This window comes from Chiloscyllium plagiosum, unplaced genomic scaffold (assembly GCF_037043375.1).
Source record: "Chiloscyllium plagiosum isolate Xiang-an unplaced genomic scaffold, Cpla_swu_hap1 HiC_scaffold_33, whole genome shotgun sequence".
NCBI lineage: Eukaryota > Metazoa > Chordata > Chondrichthyes > Orectolobiformes > Hemiscylliidae > Chiloscyllium > Chiloscyllium plagiosum.
The window spans coordinates 31,864,821-31,872,225 of NW_028270171.1; the positions used below are offsets into that span (position 1 = coordinate 31,864,821).

The 7,405-nt window shown below is 41.9% G+C and overlaps 1 pseudogene; it reads left to right on the top strand.

Moving 5' to 3' along the window:
• Nucleotides 1–285: 285 nt before the first annotated feature.
• On the top strand, nt 286–1,245 carry LOC148141469 (putative G protein-coupled receptor 139; annotated as a pseudogene).
• The last annotated feature ends 6,160 nt before the right edge of the window (nt 1,246–7,405 follow it).

The window sequence follows — 7,405 nt, forward strand, 5'->3', positions numbered from 1 at the left end:
CTTGTTTCCTGTTACCTTGTTCCAGTATTTTCGATATTTCTTGTTAATGAAATGTTGTTTGTTTCTGTGTCTCAATTTTCCATAAAGTTTCTTCAGAATACTTCACTGCTTTTTATTCTTTCAAAATGTTGTATTATAAATCTGGATAAGGATACCTTACAATTGCTCATATGTAAATAATTTCTAAAAACAGCCGTTTAAGTTAAATGTTTTTAATTTTCTACAAAATCCTGGGAATAGGTGATTGTTTTTCAAAGTCAAAATCACAACCATCTAATCCCTGTTATGTTCTCTCCATCTGTTTCTATTGTAGCTAACCTGGCAGTGATTGTGATCTTACCTCGAAGAAGATGCGGTCTCTCCACAAATATCATATATTATCTTGTCTCTATAGCAGCGACAGATCTTCTGGTCGTGGTCACGGTTGTAATATTAAACCGTATTGCTGTGATTTACTTCCAATTCAGTTTCCTGTCTATCACACCTGTATGCAGTGTTCGCAATGCATTAAGTTTTGCAGCCATTGACAGTTCTGTCTGGTTAACGGTCACTTTCACCTTTGATCGATTTGTGGCCATATGTTGTCAAAAGCTGAAAGTAAAATATTGCATGAAGAAGGTGGCGTCATGGGTCATAGGATCGGTGTGTGCAGTGTCCTTCATGAAAAATATATCAACGTATTTTTATTATACACCTATATACACAATTGACAAAATGCCATAGTTCTGCGGCCTAAAACCAGAATATTATACTGCACTGGCGTGGGCTGTATATGACTGGATTCGTTCCATTTTGACTCCGTTTCTTCCTTTCATGCTGATATTACTGCTCAATGTTTTGACTGTCAGGAAGATGTTTGCCGCCAATCGAGCCCGTAGGAGACTCCAGACTCAGGGCAATGGAGAGACTCAGAGTGACCCCGAGATGGAGAAGCGAAGAAAGTCCATTGCTTTACTCTTTGGCATCTCAGGAACATTCATCCTATTGTATTTGTTATATTTTGTTACAATCTTTTACGTCCGAATTGCGAATATTCCTTATTCCTCTGGGTCTGATAGCGGCAAACCGATATTTATTGTGCAACAAAGTGGATACATGCTTCAGTTATTGAACTCCTGCATCAATCCATTTATTTATGCAGGGACCCAGAGTAAAATCAGAGAGGAGATAAAGAATGGTGTGAAATATCCATTCAGCCTGTTTGCTAAAATGTTTAAAAATTCAAAATTAAAGAAACTAACATGACTTATATCGCAGCATACTCTCTTATTATCCCTTTTCATTGCAAACAATTATTCCATACAGAGTACCTTTGAACTCTTAAGCTAACGCTTGTTGAATCTGTAGTGAGTGAAGTCTGTATTATCAAGTGTATTTACCTTGCAAAACATTCTGTAAATTCCCAGTTGTATCACATGCTGCTCACTATAATCCATTTGCACTTGGCTGGAGTGCAGTGAATTATGTGGAATTGGCGTGTGATGACTTCGCGTTCATGTCCTGTGTATATGTTTGGATCTCATACCTTAAAAATGTTTGTAATTGTCTTTCGGATGGCGCATCCAAAGCTAGTAAAATAACTGCAGCTGTTCAAGCATGCAATGATGTGTTGCTTTGTTTTCCACTCAATTCCACCAGCCCCAAACCTTTTCCGGGAGGTTTAAAATCAACTTTGAGAAGTGAATACTTCAGATGCTGGAGATCAGAGTCGAGAGTGTAGTGCTGGGATGCTGCCCGACCTGCTGTGCTTTTTCAGCACCACATTCTGAATCCACAAATTTATCCAACAAGTGACATCCTCATATTAACTACAATTGGAATTAATATTTATCGCCAGATATTGCATTTGGTGTGCTGTGCCAAGTAGTTAAAAGATGTGATGAATACAGAACTGCTGCATGTATCCAGCAGGCAGTGACATTTAATGATCCTTCTCTGAAGTGAAAATAAGTTCCCATCCTGAGGAATTCAAGAATGAATGGCAGCCGGCAACTCAGGATGGGGGTCGGTGACTAATGGAGTTCCGCAAGGGTCAATGTTGGGACCACAACTTTCATTAATGATCTGGATGAAGGAATTAAGGACATTCTGGTTAAATTTGCAGATGGTACAAAGATAGATGGAGGAACAACTAGTTTTGAGGAGGTGGGGAGTCAGTAGAAGGATTTAGACAGGTTAGGAGAGTGGAAAAATAAATGACAGATGGAATACAACGTGGAAAGATGTGACGTTATGCACTTTGGTAGGATGAACAGAGGCAGGGACTATTTTTTATATGTGTTAAAAATTCAGAAATCTGAAGCAAACTGGTACTTGGGATTCCTAGTTCAGGCTTCTCTTCAGGTAAACCTGCAGGTTGTGTCAGTAAGTACAATGTTGTCATTCCTCTCAAGATGACTTGAATATAAAAGCTGGGATATACTTCTGAGCCTTTGTAAAGCTCTGGTCAGACCACATTTAGAGTATTGTGATTAATTTTGGACCCCATACATCTGGAAGGATGTACTGGCCGTGGATCGGGTCCAAGTAAGGTTCATGAAAATGATCCCAGAAATGAAAAGCTTAACATATGAGAAATGTTTGTGTCTATACTCATTGGAGTTTTGAAGAATAAAGGGGATCTAATTGAAACTTACAGAAAATTGAGCAGCATGGACAGAGTGGACGTTGGGAAAATGTTTCCATTGGAAGGCAAGACTAGGACTCTAGGGCACAGCCTTAGAGTAAAGGGAATAGCCTTTAGAACAGAGATGAGGAGAAACGTCTTCAGCCAGAGAGTGGTGAATCTATAGAATCCATTGCAACAGAAAGATGTGGAGTCCAGGTCATTGAGTACATTTGAAACAGAGATAGATAGGTTCTTGGTTGTCAAAGTTATCAAAAGTTACAGAGAGAAAGTGGGAGAATGAGGTTGAAGAAACTATCAGCCATTATTGAATGGTGGAACAGTCTTGATGGGCCAAATGGCCTAATTTCTGCTCCTATATCTTGTGCTCATTGGGAATATTGAACTAACAGAATACTGAGTTTGATATTGAATCTAATACACCACACTGCAATGACGTCCTCGATCTGTGCTCAACAGCTTAGTGTACTAAACCAAGCACTCTGTACCCAGCTGTGACTTCACCAACCGAGGCCATCTCCCCACCTCCACATGCTCAGGATAAGTTAATCATGGAATATGATGCTGCGAGAAAGCATGTCACTGTCTGTCCACATAACCATATCCTAGAGTTTAAGGGCTGGACACAAAACAATTTAATAGATCTTCGAATACAAACTATTGCTTTAATTGGTTTAAGATCCTCCACATAACAAATTGGCTAGTACTTCATATGATGTGTACTCTCTGACAGTGACAGCCAATCAGCATGATGAAAGTCACAGGGTCAACACTTACTATCCAAATCCTAAGGTATTCAGTTCCAGTCAATAATCACACTGTATTCCCATAGTGAATGAAAACTTCCCCTCCCTGAAGCAGTTGGACATGGGACACATTGTACACAGCAGAAGAAACACATCCATGTGTGATTTATATTTGGAAAGATTTTACACAGACAGCAGTTTGTTTGAAAATATTCTGATCCAGAATCAGAAATCTGACAGATTATGAAAGTTTTATTTTTACAAACAACTTTGAAAGCCAGACAGAGCATAGGGTCACTCAGAAAATTTGAGAACGATAGTAGATACCACAGAAACAAAGTTGACAATCAACTTATGAATGTATGAGCAGAAAAGAAATCCAGAAATTTCTGTGAAAGCTTACAGAGTATGGATACAAAGGCAGCTGATAACATTACAAATTATAGATTATTCTGTATGTCTCGTTATATAACATATATGTCATGCATACAACAATTCTAACTATTACACACAGGCATTGTTCCTGACATAGGAATGTCAGAAATATTGACAAAAAAAATTGGAAATAGAAAATGATCCTTACGTCGTCTACATTCAGGTGATCAGTTTCTCAGGAGGTTGGCAATTACTGGAAGAAGATCTCCATGTCTCAGAAACCTTTTCTGGTGCAATCTCCTGGGCTTTCAGAAGCTCCTGTTTATCCGCAAATATGTCCCTCTTCGATTGGCTACTGTTAGCCTGTGACACAGTTGTCTTCTCTCTGGGTATGGCCAACCCTGGCTCAGAGACACATGACTTGATTGACATCACTGGTTCCATCTGGTCTGACTCAGTATTCAGAGGGTCCTCTACTTGCTGCTGATGTGTGGTGATCAGCTGCTCCACATGTCTCCTCTACACCATTTAGAACATAGACCATAGAACAGTATAGGCCATGAGGTCAGTATCAGCGGAAGCAATGTTGCACCAACTGGAAGAAATATTTGCCAGGTTCAGGAGCTCAAAACAATTCACAAGAGCCAACAGTGGTCTATTTCTGGTGCAAGTTTTCAAGGAGTAGCTGAAAAATCACGCCTACCTATTATTCTACTCAAAGATCAAACTAACCTTAATACCCTTCATTTACTATCATCCATGTGCCTATCCAAGAGTCACTTAATGTCCCTAGTGTATCTGACTTTACTACCACTGCTGGCAGTGCACACCCACCACCCTCTGTGGAAAGAACCGATCTCTGACATCTCCCCTAAACCTTCCTCAGATCATCTTAAAATTATGCCTCTCATGATAGCTATTTCCATCCTGGGAAAAAGTCTCTGACGATCCACTGTTTCTATGCCTCTCATCGTCTTGTACACCTCTATCAAGTCACCTCTTATCCTTCTTCACTCCAATGAGAAAGCCCCAGCTCCCTTAACCATTTCTTCATAGGACATGCTCTCCAGTCCAGGCAGTATCCTAGTAAATCTCCTCTGCACCCTCTCTAAAGCTCCCACATCCTATCTACAATGTAGGTGACCAGAACTGCACACAATGTTCCAAGTGTGGTCTAACCAGGGCTCTATAAAGCTGCCACATAACCTTGTGGCTCTTAAACTCAATCCCCCTGCTAATGAACACCAACCCACCATATACCTTCTTAACTACCTATTAAAATTTGTTGGCAACTTTGAGGAATATGTGGATGTGGATTCCAAGATCCCTCTCTTCCTCCACATTGCCATGAACCCTGCCTTTAACCCTGTAATCTGCATTCAAAGTTGACCTTCCAAAGTGAATTGCTTCACGCGTTTCCAGGTTGAACTCCATCTGCCACTTGCCAGCCCAGGATTTCACCCTCATCTGCAAAAAAAGCCCTGTATCAGCTGCTCCGCCTCTGGGGTCCATTTGTCACCAAATATATAATTCACCAAAACACTCTCTCCTTTTTGGAATACACATGACCATACAGTTCCCGCCCTTCTGACTATCGACCATTCTCGATCTCACTCAACCACCGCTCTGGTCTCTGCTGGGTGTGGTAAGTCAAATGTGTTTCTCAGCTGGTGGTAGAGCCTTAAGGACACCAGTGAGTGCTGCATCTTTGCTGTTCCTGTAGATGCTGAGGAACGTTTTGAATTTCCATCCTAGCGAACCCTCCCCTTGAGAGGCCTTTAAGGCTGCTTCAAGGTTTATACAAATTTGTCCGCCTGGCCATTTGTTGCAGGATGATTGGGAGCTGAGGTCAATTGTCTGACTCAGTGATTTTTCAGCTCCTCCTTGAATACTTGCACCAGAATAGTCCACTGTTGGCTCTTGTGAATTGTTTTGAGCTCCTGAACCTGGCAAATATTTCTTCCGGTTGGTGCATCATTGCTTCCGCTGATACTGACCTCATGGCTGCCAAGTCCAGACAATTGGAGTGAGTATTTTGCAACCACAAGTAACATCTGTCGTTCTACTGGTCCCGCGTAATTGACACAAATCTACTGCCTTGATGATTGAGACCATTCCCATTGGCGAAGCGATGACAGTGTCAGCAGCTTCCTTACTAATGCACAAAATTGGCATTACCCCACATTCTCCTCAAATGTTGGACACCGTCATCTGCCAGAAAAAGAAGCTCCTGGCCATTTCTTTCATTCATACCACGCTGAGGTGCCCTTGGGTACACTTGTTCCAGCACCAATCCTCTTAATGGGGAAGGGATAATAACTCTCATTCCACACATTAACCCATCTGATATGGACAACTCCCACCTACTGGACAGGTAACGGTTTAAACCTGGGTGATTTCTATGACAAGTCCTTCCTTCCAGGACAAAGCCCGTTGCTGACTTCAAGACGTGGTCATTCTGAGTAATGTTCTACACCTGACTGATGAACACCAGTATCTTGTCTTCTGGGCAAAAGTGTATAATTTCTAGGTTGCAGTCAAGAACATCCTCATTTCCTGGCAGTGCTCACCTTGATAAAGCATCTGCCTTGCCATTATTCTCTCACTGTTGGATCTGGATCTCACACGAAGTAGGCTGACAGAACCAGTGCCCATCCCTGCAGGTGTGCTGCTGCCATTAACAGTATTCCTATGTATGGGCCAAAAATGGAGGTTAGTGGCCTGTGGTCTGTCATCAGCCTGCCATAAAGGAATTGACTGTTCTTCTTTACACCGTCACAATTCCCAATCCTTGTATTTACACTTGGGCGTTATTATCCTCTATCATTAGTGATGTCGATGTGAACACAATGGGCCTTTCCTCTCCATTCGGCAAGATCTGTGACAGTGCAGTGCTAACCCCATAAGGCGAGGCATCACATGTCAACTGCAGTGGCAACCTTGGGTCGAAATGAAGCAACATTTCTGATATTTTTAGGGCTTGCTTCACCTCTCTGTGACCTCCTTCGCATTCCTATGCCAATTTCTGCAGCCGCCATTTATGCAGAAACTGATGCAGGGTTGCCAGATCTAGGCAGGAATTTGCCATAGTAATTTACAAGGCACCTTGGTGACAACTTCCATTTACTTCAGCACTTTCTGCAGTCCCTCACCATCGATTTATGAACAGATACTAATGGAGTCCTTAAAAAGAAAACTCATATTTCTCCTATTTTTCTTGGAGGCCATGCTTCTGCAACCTTTTTAGGGTTTCTTATGGGCTGCTCAAATTATTATTTTCAGAGGATCCAATAACCAAACTTTCAGCCAAATAATGCTGGACACCCCATTATTCACTCGCAATTTGGCACACGGCCTTCTCAAACAGACATGGTGCTGAGATAATGCCAAATGGAAGTTGCTTGCAGCAGAATTGTCCCCTGGGTGTCACTGTCATCAGTGGTGGCTGGGACTCCTTCATGACTCTCAGTTGTGATCAGGAATGCGACAGATCAATTTTTGAGGATTCCTTTTCCCCAACCAGTCCACTGAAGTGGGTATCACACAGGCCTGAGTTGACTCTGAACTGAAAAGATGCCACAAGTCCTCACTGTGCCTTCTGTGTTGGAGAAAGGAATGATTGGAGTGGCCCAGCTATTGGTGGTTCCTGGTTCCAATG